At 35.2% G+C, this 16,079-nt stretch overlaps 1 protein-coding gene across 7 annotated transcripts in view; it reads right to left on the minus strand.

Annotated features, from left to right (window-relative positions):
• Nucleotides 1-16,079, minus strand: part of LOC105465079 (FA complementation group L) — an 83,965-nt gene that overhangs the window by 22,375 nt on the left and 45,511 nt on the right. The window lies entirely within an intron of this gene.

Raw genomic sequence — 16,079 nt, forward strand, 5'->3', positions numbered from 1 at the left:
AGTAAACAATAACAAACACAGCAGAAGCCTCTGCAGATGCAAACGACTCTGTCTGACAGCTTTGAAGAGAGCAGTGGATCTCCCAACACGGAGGTTGAGATCTGAGAAGGGACAGACTCCCTGTTCAAGTGGGTCCCTGACCCCTGAGTAGACTAACTGGGAGACATCCCCCACTAGGGGCAGTCTGACACCCCACACCTCACAGGGTGGAGTACACCCCTGAGAGGAAGCTTCCAAAGCAAGAATCAGACAGGTACACTCGCTGTTCAGAAATATTCTATCTTCTGCAGCCTCTGCTGCTGATACCCAGGCAAACAGGGTCTGGAGTGGACCTCAAGCAATCTCCAGCAGACCTACAGCTGAGGGTCCTGACTGTTAGAAGGAAAACTATCAAACAGGAAGGACACCTACACCAAAACCCCATCAGTACATCACCATCATCAAAGACCAGAGGCAGATAAAACCACAAAGATGGGGAAAAAGCAGGGCAGAAAAGCTGGAAATTCAAAAAATAAGAGTGCATCTCCCCCGGCAAAGGAGCGCAGCTCATCGCCAGCAACGGATCAAAGCTGGACGGAGAATGACTTTAACGAGATGAGAGAAGAAGGCTTCAGTCCATCAAATTTCTCAGAGCTAAAGGAGGAATTACACACCCAGCGTAAAGAAACTAAAAATCTTGAAAAAAAAGTGGAAGAATTGATGGCTAGAGTAATTAATGCAGAGAAGGTCATAAACGAAATGAAAGAGATGAAAACCATGACACAAGAAATACGTGACAAATGCACAAGCTTCAGTTACCGACTCGATCAACTGGAAGAAAGAGTATCAGCGATTGAGGATCAAATGAATGAAATGAAGCGAGAAGAGAAACCAAAAGAAAAAAGAAGAAAAAGAAATGAACAAAGCCTGCAAGAAGTATGGGATTATGTAAAAAGACCAAATCTACGTCTGATTGGGGTGCCTGAAAGTGAGGGGGAAAATGGAACCAAGTTGGAAAACACTCTTCAGGATATCATCCAGGAGAACTTCCCCAACCTAGTAGGGCAGGCCAACATTCAAATCCAGGAAATACAGAGAACGCCACAAAGATACTCCTCGAGAAGAGCAACTCCAAGACACATAATTGCCAGATTCACCAAAGTTGAAATGAAGGAAAAAATCTTAAGGGCAGCCAGAGAGAAAGGTCGGGTTACCCACAAAGGGAAGCCCATCAGACTAACAGCAGATCTCTCAGCAGAAACTCTCCAAGCCAGAAGAGAGTGGGGGCAAATATTCAACATACTTAAAGAAAAGAATTTTCAACCCAGAATTTCATATCCAGCCAAACTAAGTTTCATAAGTGAAGGGGAAATAAAATCCTTTACAGATAAGCAAATGCTTAGAGATTTTGTCAACACTAGGCCTGCCTTACAAGAGACCCTGAAGGAAGCACTAAACATGGAAAGGAACAACCGGTACCAGCAATTGCAAAAACATGCCAAAATGTAAAGACCATCGAGGCTAGGAAGAAACTGCATCAACTAACGAGCAAAATAACCAGTTAAAATAATGGCAGGATCAAGTTCACACATAACAATCTTAACCTTAAATGTAAATGGACTAAATGCTCCAATTAAAAGACACAGACTGGCAAACTGGATAAAGAGTCAAGACCCATCAGTCTGCTGTATTCAGGAGACCCATCTCACACGCAGAGACATACATAGGCTCAAAATAAAGGGATGGAGGAAGATTTACCAAGCAAATGGAGAACAAAAAAAAGCGGGGGTTGCAATACTAGTCTCTGATAAAACAGACTTTAAACCATCAAAGATCAAAAGAGACAAAGAAGGCCATTACATAATGGTAAAGGGATCAATTCAACAGGAAGAGCTAACTATCCTAAATATATATGCACCCAATACAGGAGCACCCAGATTCATCAAGCAGGTCCTTAGAGACTTACAAAGAGACTTAGACTCCCATACAATAATAATGGGAGACTTCAACACTCCACTGTCAACATTAGACAGATCAACGAGACAGAAAGTTAACAAGGATATCCAGGAATTGAACTCATCTCTGCAGCAAGCAGACCTAATAGACATCTATAGAACTCTCCACCCCAAATCAACAGAATATACATTCTTCTCAGCACCACATCGTACTTACTCCAAAATTGACCACGTAATTGGAAGTAAAGCACTCCTCAGCAAATGTACAAGAACAGAAATTATAACAAACTGTCTCTCAGACCACAGTGCAATCAAACTAGAACTCAGGACTAAGAAACTCAATCAAAACCGCTCAACTACATGGAAACTGAACCACCTGCTCCTGAATGACTACTGGGTACATAACGAAATGAAGGCAGAAATAAAGATGTTCTTTGAAACCAATGAGAACAAAGATACAACATACCAGAATCTCTGGGACACATTTAAAGCAGTGTGTAGAGGGAAATTTATAGCACTAAATGCCCACAAGAGAAAGCAGGAAAGATCTAAAATTGACACTCTAACATCGCAATTAAAAGAACTAGAGAAGCAAGAGCAAACACATTCGAAAGCTAGCAGAAGGCAAGAAATAACTGAGATCAGAGCAGAACTGAAGGAGATAGAGACACAAAAAACCCTCCAAAACATCAATGAATCCAGGAGTTGGTTTTTTGAAAAGATCAACAAAATTGACAGACCACTAGCAAGACTAATAAAGAAGAAAAGAGAGAAGAATCAAATCGACGCAATTAAAAATGATAAAGGGGATATCACCACCGACCCCACAGAAATACAAACTACCATCAGAGAATACTATAAACACCTCTACGCAAATAAACTGGAAAATCTAGAAGAAATGGATAATTTCCTGGACACTTACACTCTTCCAAGACTAAACCAGGAAGAAGTTGAATCCCTGAATAGACCAATAGCAGGCTCTGAAATTGAGGCAACAATTAATAGCCTACCAACCAAAAAAAGTCCAGGACCAGATGGATTCACAGCTGAATTCTACCAGAGGTACAAGGAGGAGTTGGTACCATTCCTTCTGAAACTATTCCAATCAATAGAAAAAGAGGGAATCCTCCCTAACTCATTTTATGAGGCCAACATCATCCTGACACCAAAGCCTGGCAGAGACACAACAAAAAAAGAGAATTTTAGACCAATATCCCTGATGAACATCGATGCAAAAATCCTCAATAAAATACTGGCAAACCGGATTCAGCAACACATCAAAAAGCTTATCCACCATGATCAAGTGGGCTTCATCCCTGGGATGCAAGGCTGGTTCAACATTCGCAAATCAATAAACATAATCCAGCATATAAACAGAACCAAAGACAAGAACCACATGATTATCTCAATAGATGCAGAAAAGGCTTTTGACAAAATTCAACAGCCCTTCATGCTAAAAACACTCAATAAATTCGGTATTGATGGAACGTACCTCAAAATAATAAGAGCTATTTATGACAAACCCACAGCCAATATCATACTGAATGGGCAAAAACTGGAAAAATTCCCTTTGAAAACTGGCACAAGACAGGGATGCCCTCTCTCACCACTCCTATTCAACATAGTGTTGGAAGTTCTGGCTAGGGCAATTAGGCAAGAGAAAGAAATCAAGGGTATTCAGTTAGGAAAAGAAGAAGTCAAATTGTCCCTGTTTGCAGATGACATGATTGTATATTTAGAAAACCCCATTGTCTCAGCCCAAAATCTCCTTAAGCTGATAAGCAACTTCAGCAAAGTCTCAGGATACAAAATTAATGTGCAAAAATCACAAGCATTCTTATACACCAGTAACAGACAAACAGAGAGCCAAATCAGGAATGAACTTCCATTCACAATTGCTTCAAAGAGAATAAAATACCTAGGAATCCAACTTACAAGGGATGTAAAGGACCTCTTCAAGGAGAACTACAAACCACTGCTCAGTGAAATAAAAGAGGACACAAACAAATGGAAGAACATACCATGCTCATGGGTAGGAAGAATCAATATCGTGAAAATGGCCATACTGCCCAAGGTAATTTATAGATTCAATGCCATCCCCATCAAGCTACCAATGAGTTTCTTCACAGAATTGGAAAAAACTGCTTTAAAGTTCATATGGAACCAAAAAAGAGCCCGCATCTCCAAGACAATCCTAAGTCAAAAGAACAAAGCTGGAGGCATCATGCTACCTGACTTCAAACTATACTACAAGGCTACAGTAACCAAAACAGCATGGTACTGGTACCAAAACAGATATATAGACCAATGGAACAGAACAGAGTCCTCAGAAATAATACCACACATCTACAGCCATCTGATCTTTGACAAACCTGAGAGAAACAAGAAATGGGGAAAGGATTCCCTATTTAATAAATGGTGCTGGGAAAATTGGCTAGCCATAAGTAGAAAACTGAAACTGGATCCTTTCCTTACTCCTTATACGAAAATTAATTCAAGATGGATTAGAGACTTAAATGTTAGACCTAATACCATAAAAATCCTAGAGGAAAATCTAGGTAGTACCATTCAGGACATAGGCATGGGCAAAGACTTCATGTCTAAAACACCAAAAGCAACAGCAGCAAAAGCCAAAATTGACAAATGGGATCTCATTAAACTAAAGAGCTTCTGCACAGCAAAAGAAACTACCATCAGAGTGAACAGGCAACCTACAGAATGGGAGAACATTTTTGCAATCTACTCATCTGACAAAGGGCTAATATCCAGAACCTACAAAGAACTCAAACAAATTTACAAGAAAAAAACAAACAACCCCATCAAAAAGTGGGCAAAGGATATGAACAGACATTTCTCAAAAGAAGACATTCATACAGCCAACAGACACATGAAAAAATGCTCATCATCACTGGCCATCAGAGAAATGCAAATCAAAACCACAATGAGATACCATCTCACACCAGTTAGAATGGCGATCATTAAAAAGTCAGGAAACAACAGGTGCTGGAGAGGATGTGGAGAAATAGGAACGCTTTTACACTGTTGGTGGGATTGTAAACTAGTTCAACCATTATGGAAAACAGTATGGCGATTCCTCAAGGATCTAGAACTAGATGTACCATATGACCCAGCCATCCCATTACTGGGTATATACCCAAAGGATTATAAATCATGCTGCTATAAAGACACATGCACACGTATGTTTATTGCAGCACTATTCACAATAGCAAAGACTTGGAATCAACCCAAATGTCCATCAGTGACAGATTGGATTAAGAAAATGTGGCACATATACACCATGGAATACTATGCAGCCATCAAAAAGGATGAGTTTGTGTCCTTTGTAGGGACATGGATGCAGCTGGAAACCATCATTCTTAGCAAACTATCACAAGAACAGAAAACCAAACACCGCATGTTCTCACTCATAGGTGGGAACTGAACAATGAGATCACTTGGACTCAGGAAGGGGAACATCACACACCGGGGCCTATCATGGGGAGGGGGGAGGGGGGAGGGATTGCATTGGGAGTTATACCTGATGTAAATGACGAGTTGATGGGTGCAGCACACCAACATGGCACAAGTATACATATGTAACAAACCTGCACGTTATGCACATGTACCCTACAACTTAAAAGTATAATAATAATAAATAAATTAAAAAAAAAAAAAAAAGGATTAGTTCATGTCCTTTGTAGGGACATGGATGAAGTTGTAAACTATCATTCTCAGCAAACTACCACAAGAACAGAAAACCAAACACCACACGTTCTCACTCACAGGTGGAATCTGAACAATGAGAACACTTGGACAGAGGGCAGGAAACATCACATACCAGGGCCTTTCGTGGGGTTGGGGGATGGGGGAGGGATAGTATTAGGAGAAATACCTAATGCAAATGACGAGTTAATGGGTGCAGCAAACCAACATGGCACATGTATACCTATGTACCAAACCTGCACGTTGTGCACATGTACCCTAAAACTTAAAAGTATAATAATTTTTAAAAAAACTGTTGCAAAGAAAGTGAAGATGGAAGGAAGAATTACCTGATTCCTAGGCAAAAATAGACAAGCAACTGACGTAAGTTCAATTCTCTAAGAGTTAGTAAATATATTTTGAAAACTTTTTTCACATGAAATAAATTTATATACAGCTTCAATGGTAGTGAAAGTGTTATCTTTGAAAAATATAGAATGTGTGTACATAAACAATGTCCATTTTGAGTTTTATTATTGAGCTTTGAGAGTTCTTTATATATTCTAAATACATCAGATATATGATTTGCAAACATTTTCTAATCTAGCTTCTAATTTCTCTTAAGAGTGTCTTTCAAGAACAGAAATTTTTAATTTTGATGAAGACCAATTTATCAATTTGTTCTTTTTCGGACCTTGCATTTGGTGTGATACCAAGAAATATGTGCCTAGCCTAGAGTTACAAATGCTTTTTCCTGTGTTTCTTCTAGAAGCTTTATATTTAGGTTTTTATATTAAGTTTATAATTCATTATAAATTAATTTTTGTATATGGATCAATGAGTTCATTTTCACTTACAGATATCCAATTGTCTCAGCACCATGTGTTGAAAGACTGTCCTTCCTCCCCTAAACTATCTTTGTACCTTTGTTGAAAACAGCTGTTTGTATATGTATGGGTCTATTTCTGAATTCTCTGTTCGTGATCTACTTGTCTACCTTTATGAAAATACCAAATTATCCTGAAAAAAAGTAGATTTGTAAGTATTTAAATCAGGTTGTGTTAGTCTTCTCATTTTATTCTTTTTCAGAGTTATTTTAACTATCACAAGACCTTTGCAGCCTTTGCACATACATTTTGGAATAATTCTGTTAATTTCAGGATGTTTTTGTTTTTATTTTGTTTTTTTGGTTTTTTGTTTGTTAGTTTTTGAGACAGGGTCTCTCTGTCACACAGGCTGGAGTACATTGGCATGATCACAGCTCACTGCAACCTCGAGCTCCTGGGCTCAACTGATCCTCCCACCTCAGCCTCCTGAGTAGCTGGGGGACTACAGATGCGTTGCCCCCACACCCAGCTGATTTTTGTATTTTTTGTAGAGACGAGGTTTCACCATGTTGCCCAGATGGTCTCCAACTGTCAGGCTCAATCAATCCTCTAGTCTCAGCCTCCTAAAGTGTTGGGATTATGGGTGTGAGCCATTGCAACCAGCCATAATTTTGTCAATGTCTTAAATTAGAAAAAAAAAAAAAAAGAAAAAAGAGCTGTTGGGATTTTGATTGCGACTGCATTGAATCTTCAGATCAATTTGGAGAAAATTTTACTAGCCAAATTCTGAAAACAACCCATATGCCCATCAAAAGGTGAATGGCCAATATGTGGCACATCCATCAATACTCAGCAAAAAAAGAATGAACTATATTACATGCTACAACATGGTTGAATCTCCAAGTGATTATGCTAAGGAAAAAAAGACTGGTATAGAAAAGTACACAGAATTATATAAGATTCTATAAACTGCAAACAAATCTATGGTAGCATAAAGCAGATCAGTACTTGCCTGAGGCCCAGGGGGAAGGTTGGGAAGGACTAAAGGGAGGGACAACAATGGGGAAGGAGGTGACTAGGATATGATGGATGTGCTTATTATCTTGATTGAGGTGACAATTTAATGGGTGTAGATAGTTGTCAAAACTCAGCAAACTATACACTTTAAATACATTCAGTTTACTGTATGTCTATTACATCTCAATAAAGCTATTGAAAAAACCAGTCGTTCTGATTTCTGAACAGTAACGGATCTACACAGCAGTAGATGTGTAGAAACTAACAGCTTCTCGTTAGTTTTCTCAACAGTTAGGAACTTAAAAAACACAAAATAGTAACACTCCTCACAGTAAGGACAAAGAATGCAGAAGAGTTCATACACCCAACACTTAAAAAGAATAAAACTGTATTACTTCTATATGTATATATAGATATATAAATGTGCATATATTGGAGAAGGGGGGAAGATACATGTGGGAACTAAGATGTTAACTATTTCCCCATAACTGTTATTAAATTATGTTAAGCAAGGAAAGCACTTAAGCAGAAAAGTATGAACACTGCCAATCTCAGAATGTAATGCTTATTATCTTTAAAAGCATTTTGTTACTTTCATAATACCTGAAGTGAAGTAATAATGTCAGTCACTTAACCAGATCTTAGAGTATAATATCTTCATCTTAAGTACTATTATTTCCAGTATTTTAATAATTTCCACACAGTGCCAGAATGTGATCTTTTGTGCTCTGATGACACTTAAATTAATAGCATAATTTTCTGGTACTTGCAACAGTTGCTTTCAATTCTGATTTTTTTTATTCTTCCCTATAATACTTGCAGATAAATATTCTAATAATCCTTTTTTTAATTTATCTTTGGCGATTCCAAAAGTATAAATAGAATAAGAGAATATTAAGAAATAAAGCTTTTTAAGAAATTTAATTTTAGTATTACTTGTAATATGTCCATCAGGTATCTTTAAAGAGGTGATAAATCTAAATATTCAGTTCATTTGAAATTACTTACATGCTTCATTGATGTTTTCAACTCTTTCTACAGGTTTATCTGTAACTGAATTTGCTTGGTCAAATACTGTTACCCGTCAAGCAATCCATAAAGAACATATCACCTCTTCTATACTTAAGTTACTTTGACTATAACTGATCACTGATCACTTAAAACATTTGCAAGTGTTTTTCATTCATGTGAAAAGGGTATCTGCCCACAGGACCAAATAAAACATAGTCACCTTATGTGTAGTCATCACAGAGTAACTGTAGCAATTCCACTTTTGAAAAGCAAAAGAAAGTTCCTCAAGCACATGTTGAAAATAAGTAGGTACTTTCAATCTTATCCTTAGCATACTATATTGTGAACTATTCAGAAAAAAAAAAAGCCAATTAGTGGACCAGAAAAAAAAAAGAAAAAAGACTAGCTTTTTGTTCCAGTTAGGTTATACCCAAAAGGGTGTTACCATCCCTAAAGAAAAAAGTTAGCTATATCTAATTTTTCATCATTGTAAAATCAATGAAATAAAAAATAAATGATCATAAAAACCTTTACATCAGATAAGCTCAAAACTAATAGAAAGAATACCAGTTTGCTGCTAGCTGCCAATGTTATTCTCATAGCCAGAGCCAGGGAACTAACTGCTAACAGTGACATCATTTAATTAATTAATTAATACTGTCTCAGTGTCTCTACTATTTACAAACTCCAATATTTTCCAACTCTGTAGCTATCTAATAAATTGGTTGGGCTTCTAATATTCAACTTTTATCTTGGCACAACAAGATGGGGGGAAATATTTTCTAGCTCTACTTATTAGCATTGCTAGGAAGTCATATTTGAATTAACACTTTTTGTCACTGAAGTATCTATCATTTCTGTCTTCAACCTATTAGATCTTTATTCTTCAATGGGCATCTGTTTTTCAGAAATGAAGGTTTAAAACATATACACACATACATGCATGCACAAGCATATAAACACCCATATATTCCAAATTAGCCCCTGGATTATTAAAAAAAAATTCAAATAGATATAGACATAGTGTATCAATATACCAGAGTCCCTGTCAGGAACAAAATATGAGAGAAAGAATGTTAATAAATTATACTCACATTAAAATAAGTTTGCTTCACTGATATTACCTAAAATAATTTTTATCCAAAAGTATTTTAAAATATAGATCACAACATTAAAGGGGTCATTTGGAGACTGATACTCATATGTTTTCTCTTACTTAGGACACCTGCTATATAAGAATATTTTACTGAGTTACTCCAAACCGTAACATTAAGCATTAAGTTCATCGAAGTACTCACAATATATTAACCAATAAAACTGTGAAACCAAACAGTATTTCTCTCAACGTCTCTTTTCTCTGTTATTTATAGTACAATGTATATGTAGTCACCTTTCACATCCACGTAGCCTGGTGAGATTGACCATGATTTTTCATTAATCATCCCTATTTCATTTTTGAACACAGAAAACTCCTTGTTTATTGCATATAAATAAAATGCTGTCTTTAAAGTCTTTAACATATATGTAATTCAATATATAGATAATAACTGTTGTCAGACAAGTATGTGTGTATACACAAATATCATTACACATGAGATCACTTCTTTGCCCACAGTAGCTCTCACTATATTGAGTTCACCAATTTACAAACTGCATTAACTCCCTACATCACTGTGTACATTTGTACAGCATTTTACAATTCGAAAGGATTTCATATACAACACCTCAATTTGTTCTCATATGTAATCTATGACACAGATATTATTTCTCTCTTTTTATAAATAAGTGATTTACACAAGGTCATGCACTGGTAAAGACAGAGCCAGAATGTGACCCAGACTTTTAGACTCTGTATTCTCTTTACACTATGCTACAGTGGCTGAGCAGATATGAAGCCTACTGTGAAGGTCTATAATAAAGTCATATTTATTAACATCAGCAAGTAAATCAATTAATGTACCTCATAATGAAGGCGTTTGATTAAAAAAAATCCTGTTCCATATAACTAGTCTCTTTGGGTCTTTAAATTCATGGGAGAGCTTTGCCATTCCACAAGTATCTCATGTGCTCATAATGCACAGATCTCAAATCTTCTACAAAGCTTAAACCAATTTTTATAATCTTAGAAATCAACTGAAACTATAGCAATATAATATCTTCTTTAATCTGGCAAGTAAGCGAAATTCAAAGTCACATATCCATCCCACTGCCCATAAAACACATTTACTTAGAAATACCATTGGTATTTTAGTATATGGGGGTTGAATGAGTTATAACAACTTAGAAAACTAAAGAAATGGAAAAGTTTTTTAAAAAAAGTTACCTCTAGGAATGATAAACACCAGGATGACAAAGGAAAATTAATCATAGTTAACTACATTACATTAGATATAAATAATCACATTACTTATATCTACATAGGATACAAATATCTTCATTATAATGTAAACACTGAATATTACTATCCAAATTACAGTATAGTTATTTGGGGAACGCAGGAAGGTAGGATGGAGCGAGGGTAGGGAGAGAAAACAACAAACTCCTCATTATCTACAGTGGAAGTTAATAGATAATGCCCAAAACAAAAAGTAGTATAAATACAAAAGCATGTAATGACAACTACTGAAAGAATCACCTAACAGTCAAAAGTGTTTGCCCCTGGAGAAACAGGTGAGATGGAGGCTATGCTGTTTTTTCTAAAAAGAAAGCAAAAACAGCAACAACAAAAAAAACCATGCAAACTTAACTCCTAAAGCTATGTTCACATATTTGATCAAAATAAAACATTAAAAAAATTAATAGCTTGCCCACATTCTGATAACTAAAAAATAGAATTAAAAAGACTACATTAAAAATAACAAAAATCTTTAAAAACTTAAGAAAAAATTCAACAAAAATATGTAACATGTAGATTAGGAAATCATTGCTACTTTACTGAAGGACCTAAGTAAATGTAGAGATAATGTTTTTCTAGACTTTGGCCATATTAATTCTTAATTTGCTGGATAAACGTAAACCCAATTGTAACTAAAACCCAAGTAATTCTAAGAATTATTTGGAATAACAAATGCACAGTATTATCAATGATATTTTTTAATGAAACTTTGTTAAGTGACAAGCATAGTTTCAAAACAATTATACAATGACACCTCAATACTACTGCCTAAATAAAAGCATTGATGGTAACTTTACATTTTAATTTTACTTGCTTGTATTTTCCCTCTTTCTCTTCTTTTCTAGTATCAATACAGGCTACTTTTTAAATAAATAATTAGCTATTAAGAAAGAAAAATAAAAGAAAGGCAGCTGATAGGTGACTAAGTCTATAGGTCAAATGACTCCTATGCTGATACTTTTTCTACCATATCACATAATCTCAATAATAAATTTTCTTTGTTTTGATCCTTTTGATGTCCTTTTAGTCATACCACTGTGGCAACAGTAAGACTGCCAAGAAAGAAAAAGCATATGAAATTAACCAATTTAAGAGTGAAAAAAATTCCACTACTATTGTTAAGTCCTCCAACAAAAACAGCAGAGAAAAAATGGAAAGAAAAAAAATCCAGTTGGTCAAAAGAACTTCCACAGGATCATTAGGGTGAAAAACTGGGGGGATTTGCCCCAACACTGCGTTTGTTTTAAACCAGATTATTTTTCTTTACATATCCATAAAAGAAAAAAGTTTCACCATTTCCATATACAGTACATATGAACTGAGGCAAAGGGCAGTTATGTGACTTGTCTGAACTAATACAATTAAATTAATGTGGCCGGGCGCGGTGGCTCAAGCCTGTAATCCCAGCACTTTGGGAGGCCGAGACGGGCGGATCACGAGGTCAGGAGATCGAGACCATCCTGGCTAACACGGTGAAACCCCGTCTCTACTAAAAAATACAAAAAACTAGCCGGGCGCGGTGGCGGGCGCCTGTAGTCCCAGCTACTCGGGAGGCTGAGGCAGGAGAATGGCGTGAACCCGGGAGGCGGAGCTTGCAGTGAGCTGAGATCTGGCCACTGCACTCCAGCCTGGGCGGCAGAGCAAGACTCCGTCTCAAAAAAAAAAAAAAAAAAATTAATGGCTGAACTGTAAACAGAACTTAGAATACCCAACTGCTAGTATGCTGCTCTAACTAATGGATCATGCTCCCTGCTATGTAATAGGACTGCTTCCTTTAATTACAAATTCTTCATTCACCATCAGATTATCAGCCAGAGGCTTTATCATTAGTTTTGCTCTTCTTGCATCCATGGCATTATTCCAAGAATATAAGATTTCCATGATAAAAAATATAAAGACCACTATTTACTACACCACACCAAACCTAAGGATTCCAACTGCCCATGGCAAGAATACTTCACCAAGCCTGCATTTAGTGGCACACTTTCAGGCAAAATTGCAATTTTAACATCCATTTTTGCTTGATCAGTGATCTGGACAAAAGGAATTTCATTTTTTTATAATCATAATATCAGTGCACTTAAAATCTGACAGTAGGGCATTCTATAGTCTCAGTCCACATATTTACACATGTGACCTGTATGTAAAAGTCTAAAACAATTATTAAAGATATATTTTGGAACATTTGTGATGTTAGAAAGTAGAATAAAATCATGAGATGTTCTTACCATCTATGCTAAAATCTATAAAAGATTAACTGAGCAAACAAATAAAGTAAATATCTACAAAGAGGTGCTTAGACACTTGTCTTTGAGAAGCACTTTGTGTTCCTTTGGCACATATCATGGCAGCAATAGTAGCAGCAGCCTTGCCCTTGGTGCTGATTTCTTACTACTCTAAATGTCTCCTCTGAGCCAGAATACACTGGCTGTTGCTGATCATGCTGTGAGACACCTGCACTGGCTACTAGGCTTGTCATGACGCACAAAACCCTACCATCTTCAGCTTGACATTGTGCAAGTTATAATTATTCATCCAAATGAATATGTCAGAGCAGCAGCAGCAGACCTCTCATCAGAGCAAAAGAAAAATACATCAAAACATTATCAACCCAGCAGGAAGACAGGGACCATAAGGAAAATTACCCATTTTTAATATGGATGCCACAAAGCCATGTCTATTATATTACAAAAAAAAAAAAAAAAACCACAGAAAAATAAAGATCTTCCAAGTTTAAAGTTCAGAAACACTGAATCCAAAGAGGAAATACACAAAAGCAGAAAGGGATTTTTTAAAAATCAATTATCTGAAATCTATTTACCATCTCTTAAATCTAACTCTGCTACTAAACTACAACAGTAACACTTTTATTGCTTGAGAGACAACTGTTTAAAAATTAAAAATAAAAAAAAAAAAAAATTCCCACAAGCAGAATTGTTTGAGTCAGCCAATTAAAAAGGATCACACATAACAAAGAAGCCTCACATTTCTTCTTATTTTCAAAACATAAACTATCAACACTCTTACCATGTCTAAAAGACTCAGAGTTCACACTGCTGGTACCATCCAAAGTCCTTATGATGTACAGCCAGAATCTTATACGTAAATGATATATTTTGTAAACTTTCTAAATATTAATGGCATGTGTAAAAAAACCTGTGAAATCAGCCCCCAACCCGCATAAATGAAGAAGACACACTCAAATTGTATAAGCATATAGAAAATAGGCGCTATCTCATACTTAAATACTTAAATATTAAAAATAACTTTCTGAACTATAGCAGAATATTTTTTCAGAAAAATATATGAAAGATTCTTATTTGAAACACAACAGAAACCACAAGAGAAGGATGTGACCAGACTGAAAGTTAAACTCTGTATGACAAAATATATACCAAATTAAAAGACATGCCACAGAGATATTTATATCCCATATAACTAACAAAGAATTAGTATCAAAATATATGTTTAAACTTTAAACTTGGAAGATCTTTATTTTTGTTTTGTTTTGTTTTTTTTTCTTAAACCCAATTTTGGGTAAACAGTTACTAAAGGGAGAGAAGCAAAGAAAAGAAAGACGGGAAGGAGGGACAGAAAAGGGGGTCAGGTCTTAGCTATTCTTAAAACATTTTATTTTTAAGAGAAAGAGAAATATAGATATATCTGAACCAATATGACAAAATATTAACATTTGTCAAATCTGAGTTGTGATAAAAGGTTCCATAATTTATCTGTACTTCGCTAAGAATTTCAGTATATTCCACAAATAAAGATTTTATAACACTCATTACTACTAATTCTACATTTTCTTAGAATTACTACAAAACAGAAAACTTGTATAACCCAATTAAACCTGAAATTTAAATTTAAATTTGAATTAATATTACTAATATAATATTTATTCCATGTTTATATGAATAAGGCACTGAGCATGTGGATATAAAACTTAAAATAAACTGCCTTCAAAGATTTTCCAGTCTAGTAGAGAGCCACCAACTAATTTTGTTAAATAGCAAAATAAAGTAAGTACTAAACAATCTTTTTATGGCATTGCAAACTTTTCCACAGACAAATGCCTGGGGAAACTTCTCAAATTATGTACATCTAAAACACAAAGAAACTCATAAACGGTGTATTTTTCAACCTTGGAATTGTGATAAATATTAAAGTATAATTTAGAAATAACACCTGGAAAGAGTACCACAACCTAGCTATATTTTCTCATGATCTCACTTAAAACATCAAGATTAAAATTCCAGAGCCAATAGAAAATGTATATTTTTAAAAAAGAGACATGGGTTTAATGAAAATTTTTTTTAAATAAAAAAAGAACACTATAAAATGTATGCATAATTCCAATTCTTTAATAGAAAAAAAATCAACATAGTATCTTACTTATTGTATACATCAAAACACCAAAAGCAAATTACAGGCTCTCTCTTCTCTATTTTGCTATGTTTTCTCCACTTCCATTGTGGGGAGATTGAGACTTCAAAAAAAAAACAAAAAAAAGAATATGAGAAAAATAATTTTTGAATAAATACAATATATAATTAAAATGGCATTTTGGCCTTGACAAGACTCTTTAAATCCTGTTAGGCTTTTTATTTTTTACTAATTTCTTATTTATTTACTTTACTCATGTATTTATATTTTAAAATACAAGCATAATTTTCTACTTAAATCTAACCAAAATTTTATAGCCAAAATGAGTAGCCTCTATTTACAGAATATTTGTAAAATGTCACTAGAAATGTTTTTTCTCTTTGTCTAAGAATAAAAATGTTCTCTCCATTTTTATCGGAGAGAACATTTTTATTATCAACTGCCACAATTTACTTGGTGAAAGAAGAACTATGTCCTAACTAATCACACTGTGCCACATCCTTAAAAATCACACACATGAAATGGTGATAGTACTACTGATAATCATACCTCCTTATATCTATATGTTATAGTTTACAATGCACTTCTATAAAACATTATCTTGCTAATATCATCAATGTACTGTGAAATTCAACTGACAGAAGCAGGAGAATCTTCTGTATTCTTTACACAAAATATTGAATGTTCTAAAGCACAAAATAAGAGAATATAATCCGAGTTCAAAGATGAACTAAGGACAAATACTTCAAAACAATAAAAATGGAGTCGAAATGGCAAGGTTTATGTTTTCAGTCACAATTCATTCTC

The sequence above is a fragment of the Macaca nemestrina genome, chromosome 13 (genome assembly GCF_043159975.1).
Source record: "Macaca nemestrina isolate mMacNem1 chromosome 13, mMacNem.hap1, whole genome shotgun sequence".
NCBI classification, from domain to species: domain Eukaryota; kingdom Metazoa; phylum Chordata; class Mammalia; order Primates; family Cercopithecidae; genus Macaca; species Macaca nemestrina.